Below are 6,055 nucleotides of genomic sequence, written 5' to 3'. Positions count from 1 at the left end.
AGCGCTTGGGATCAACACCTCCTTTCGGCAACGCTTCTCTAGTATCCCGTCTCATCTGGATTAGTTGATATCAAGACAAGCCCAATGTTGTAAGTGTTGATATGATAACGATGGTATAATTGAAGTATTGATGAAAACTTTGAGACCGTTAATTTGTGATTTGATGCGTTGCAATGTGAGATATGAGTCAGATTGAGTCACGAATTGATGTCAGTAATAAGTAGGCCAAAAAGTTGTAGTACAGTTTGTACAGTAAACAATTGAAAGTGACTTCGTATGTTATAGTGGTTTAATTAACTTGTTAATTATCATGATTATCAGACACAATGTTATGTGTGCAGTGCAGCGGGTGTGTACTTTTTGTATTGTGCATATATTGATGTAGAAAGGTTTGAGGAAAAAACAAATGGAATAAGTAACTAGGGTAAATCATTTGATAGAGTCAAGAATATGGGCAGCATATGCCGGTATGCTAATTTAAGTCGCATTAAGCACTGCATATTTATGCTCTGGAAGGGTCAAGGTGTATATGCATTTAAAATCGTTTATGTGTTAGGCTAACACATTTTTTAGTGTAACTGAGGATTTATGTGTATTTGTTGTTTTTTCTTGTTCAATTTCAGATTGAACCTTTTTCTATTCCGTCATGGAGAGTGATTGAGCCTGCAAAGTTTGAGGCGTCAATAAAAGCATGAGATTGGTTACTATAATTTGGATCACTGCGTCAATCTTTCAGCAGAATTTATTGTGACTGTTAATACGCTACAACAGGTGGGAAGTTAGTAGGGTTTTGAAGAGAGGAGGGTTCTGGCATTTTCAAGATAGCGTGTACCGTGTAGACCTGTATCATTTGTAAACAATATATTCTTTTGGTGAACACAAATTATATGCTTTGACTTTGCTTATTTCTACTCCAACTTATTCATTCAAAGCACTTAGTGTAACTTCCACGTTACAAGATCATTCATCACGTTAAAACTAATACTTTCGCATTTGAGAGCGTTTGTGGGTCAAGGCACTCTGTGATCTTACTTTAGAAAGAGAAGAAACTGACAAAACGCAGCACATCATACACCAATTTGCATCAGTAAAAGCAAGGAATGTGCAGCTGTAATTTCCATGAAGTGCCATAATTTGTTAATTAAAAGATTACCGAGCTTGATTTGTATTTTTCAGCCGATGTTATGGTAAAGTTATCTAAAAGATGGGTTTCAGGTGTTTGTACAGGGGCGCAATTTTAATGCTTGCCATAGGCGCTATTTTCCGTAGGTACGCCCCTGTAGATAATATATACACATAACCTATATTATATACATATTTGATTATAATCTCCTTTGTTCAATTGTTGTTGTTTACACTGTTGTTACGTTACTACTGGTAGTGACTAGTGATGGCATCAAATCACTTGACAAATAAAGTATCTGGGTCAATTTGGACACAGAATTTTACCTGTGTGCCAGATTTAAGCATGTCAGATGTGGCATTTATTGTACAATAAGCACATTCAAAGGCACCCAAAAACAACTTGAGCAATGGTTACAGATTCTTCAGTGGATCTTACATACACGATGTTCAAGGTATTACCGTGCAGGAATTTATTTAACTTGGTTTTGCTGTCTATAAAGTTTCTGATCAGCTGCAATACTTATGCATGTGTACAAGGGGGTCATACCTGCCAGAATGTGTAATCCCTGGCCGATTTAAAGTTAAATCCTTGTGGGACTAATTTTACATAAACATAGCAATACATGATATACTAGTTTTGCTTAAATACAGTAGACTCCACCTAACTCGGTAGAGTTGGGACCGGCAAAATATTACCGAGTTAGGCAAATATCGAGTAAGAATGTGGGTAAAACATAGTACGAAAATACACAGGGAACAGAATTTCTTTTGCAAGACTTTTCTACCGATGCAGGGGTTTACCGAGGTAACCAGTACCGAGTAAGTCGGAGTCTACTGTAGTTATACACGTGTAGCAAAATAAAAGCATTAAAGACCCAAATTGCAAATTCAAGATAATTGTAGTTTATTATATAATCTCGCCCTTTGGTGGCGCATGTGTAGTAAGGCATGCGGTGATAGCACGCTGCTATTATTGACACGTGTTGCGTAATGTCCCCTTTTGCGTCGCTAGATCGCCGAGTAGACCGCCTCGCGTTGCATTGTGTAATATCTCTCCCAGTTCGCTTCGCGCTGACAAGGTCCTTTGAAAGTGAAGAAGTCTCGTGCACAGATTAAACAAGAAGCCGATGAATATAGTCTACAGATGATGTGGTATTTATTCGGTGAATTGCACAGATACACACCGAACGGTAGATGAGCACAATCAGTGAAACCCGGATCGGTATATCTCTACTAATATAGCAACACTATATATTGCACTACTATGTTTCTGCCTAGTACGGTACCATGCTCAACAAGCAAAGAACTCACTGAGCAAGGAAAATAACCACAAATCTACCACGAATCTAACCACGGGTCTGCCTTGAGTTTCTACGGGAGAACTTTTATTCCTTCTAGTTTTAAAAGGCGTAACTGGGAAGTCTAAGACTGACAGAAACTACATTTATTGTGCTTTGGCAGGCTGGAAGCTAAAAGCAACTGTATATGAGCATTAGCACTAGTAATATACTTTATTTCACCTTAAACATGTTATTCAACCATTATGCAAAAAAATGCAGGGCCGGCCAATTTCTGGCAGGGCCGGCTAAATTGAAAAGTTGCCGGCCCTGTTGTCCGGCAAGGTTTTCCCACGAATTCCGAACACGGGATACACTAATCAATTACCACTCATCCTGGTATAAACTGACACGTGCTGTAGCGTGGATCCTGCGAGTGAAAGACTTATTGCGTAGCCGGGTTCAGAAGACAACCATTGAAGGAGTGAGACGGCTTGATATTGAAGACTTGAAAAAGGCTGAACATGCACTGTTGAGATATGTTCAGCAGAACAGCTTTCCAGAAGAATACCGTGTTCTGGGGGGGAATAAGGAAGGACGAGGTGCAGCAGTTAAGAGATCTAGTTCGCTGCTAAAGCTAGACCCTGTGATGACAGCTGACGGAATTCTACGAGTTGGGGGCAGTCTCAAGAATGCATCGCTGCAGGAGGAGTCTAAGCATCCAGTTATACTGCCTCAGAAGAGTCATGTGGTGGAGCTACTAGTGAGGCGGTGTCATGTGACATCAGGACATTCGGGCAGAGAACATACACTGTCGTTACTCAGGCAGCAGTACTGGGTAATACGGGAAGAGTAGCAGTGCGTCAGGTGCTGCGGAGCTGTGTCATGTGTAAAAAACTATCAGCTACTCCAGCAACGCAGAAGATGGCTGATTTACCAGAGGACAGGGTGAAAGCTGAGAAGCCACCTTTCACCTTTGTAGGGGTTGACTGCTTTGGCCCTTTTCCTGTGAAGCAAGGACGTAGCCATGTCAAGCGCTATGGATGCATATTCACATGCCTAGTTGTGAGAGCAGTGCATATCGAGATTCTACATTCGCTAGACACAGACTCATTTCTTAACGCGTTGCAAAGATTTATGGCACTTCGTGGACAGCCAGAGCTCATCAGGAGCGACAACGGCACCAACTTTGTGGGCACTGAGCGAGAACTTCGAGAGGGTGTCCAGCGATGGAACCAGCAACATATCCAGGATCACCTGCTGCAGAAGGGTGTTACCTGGAGATTCAACCCTCCCTCTGCTTCACATATGGGAGGGTCTTGGGAGAGACAGATCAGGACAATAAGAAGACTTTTCAACGCCCTTCTGAAGGAGCAAGTTCTTACTGATGAGGGCTTATCAACGTTGATGGGTCTAGTTGAATCGATCATCAACGGTCGTCCACTCACTACAGTCTCAGATGATGCCAAGGACCCTGAGCCTCTAACACCTAACCACCTCCTCCTCCTGCGTCAGAATTGCATCTTCCCATCTGATACGTTCAGCAGAACTGATATGTATGGGCGGCGGAGATGGCGTCAAGTACAATACCTGGCGGATGTGTTTTGGCACCGATGGGTGAGAGAATATCTACCGAGCCTACAGGAACGACAGAGATGGCAGAAACCAGGAGAAAATCTCGCGGTCGGTGATGTAGTACTGGTGATGGACGATCTACCACGAAACCAATGGCCGATGGGTAGAGTGATGGAGACCTAACCAGGAAATGACAATCTGGTTAGAACGGCTAAAATCAAGACCAAGTCGAACACTATCACACGGCCGATTCACAAACTGTGCCTGTTGGAGTCTGCGCAAACTAAAGACAATTGAACTTAAAAAAGGGAATGTTTAGTTTGATTTAATTTGTTTAGTAAATGTATTTGGGAATACATTTAAGGGGCCGGAATGTAGAGGATAGAAGTGAATAAGTCAGGTTGCTATAGATTATTCTGCTCGCTTGAGCATTATGACGTCAGAAGCGAGAAGAAACTTGCAGTTTAACAATTTCGCCAAGAGAGGGCGTATAAATCGGGCTGCCAAACAAAGCCATGATTGGGATAAGGACAACCCTAAAATTTCTGTTGCTAGACAGTCTGCAGCCCGGTATACGCGCGAAGCGCGAACAGCACCACCTGGTGGTGCCTTTAGAGACAATTCGCTGCCCAATATGTATAACTATATACGCAAGGCCCTCTGGGTACTACAGAAAGCCCGAGAATCGGTCAATTGAGCAGTTCTGGCGCTTGCAGAAGCCTTTCGGCTCTGCACGTAGGGCGAGAATAAATCCAATGGTCGTAATTGGTACTTTTTTTGGTTCGCGCGTTACGTTTTCTTGTAGAAAAGCGATTTGGAATTTATTTAATTCCACGCCCTGAACTTATTCTCGTACATATCGCTACCCCTAGATGGCGCGACGAGGCTCTCTTCGAGGCAATTCCCAGAGATTTTTCCAGACCACCGGTGGCTAATCGGCTTAGACTGGGCCGCGATCGACAGTTCGACACGCTGCAGTAACTATCACTTTAGTGTAGCCAAAGATTCTTCGCCGAGTTATCGTGCGCACCAGTCTACCTCGAATCGTGACGTGGCACTGTCATTCTCGTAGCCATCTTAGTACGCCGCTGATTGATCGTTGTTTACACTGAGAATTAATGGGTTATGTGGAAAACCACCAGCCGTATGTGTGTTATTACCCCCCATGCTCTCATGTTTGGCATCATGACGTCATAGTTCAACCATGTATATATAGCACAGCGCAGCGCATAATAATACCATACCATAGCCTCTTTCATAGACCGTACAGCATACAGCATATAGCATATCTTCTTTCGAATTCATACATATACCCATCGATCTTTCATCCATCCATATATGATGGCAGGCCGTTGTACTGCGTGCAAGTGTAAGGTTGTTCCAAAGGACGAAAGATTTCTTTGCATAGGTGAGCGAACGTTGGAATAGTGTCGTAATAGTCTCCTAATAGTAGTCGTTAAAATAGTTTGACGTAACTGTGTACTACATTAAATGTTCACGTCTTTCTACATGTTGACAAAGAAAAGAACGTTCATACCGCACACATGTGTAAGCCTTGTATTTGTTGTTAGAGCACAGGCCCTTGAGGCTCAAGTTTCGAAAAACTATAAGTCTATATTAAGAGCGAAGCTATATTACCTGGCTCCGTACGTGCGAGGTTTTTATCAACCTGTTGACCCCGCGCTCCCCGTGGCGACGGCACGTCGTGCGAGCACGTCCATCTCGTCTCTATAGCCCGTTTTGCCGTTTTTGCTTATAATTATTAGATCGTACCAGCGTGCTGCTTATAGCAAAAATCTTGCGTCTACCCTGCGGTCGAGGGGAGGCCGTGATTGTGTACGTGTGCAGAAAACTTTGCAGAAAAACTTGGAACTCGCCTGCTCGCAGTTTAATATACGCATATATAGCATGCACCGACTCCTACGGCTATCAAGAACATATAGTCAACATACTAGGCTACCTCTATGTGATTATTATGTGATTATTACGTCGTCATTGTTTGTATATAGGTGAACATTTCTATGTACATGAATAGAGGCATAGGCCCAAGGATAGATCCGAACATGGATAGATAGATC

This window comes from Priapulus caudatus, unplaced genomic scaffold (assembly GCF_000485595.1).
Source record: "Priapulus caudatus unplaced genomic scaffold, Priapulus_caudatus-5.0.1 Scaffold619, whole genome shotgun sequence".
Taxonomy (NCBI): Eukaryota; Metazoa; Priapulida; class Priapulimorpha; order Priapulimorphida; family Priapulidae; genus Priapulus; species Priapulus caudatus.
Note: the sequence above shows the minus strand (reverse complement) of the source record.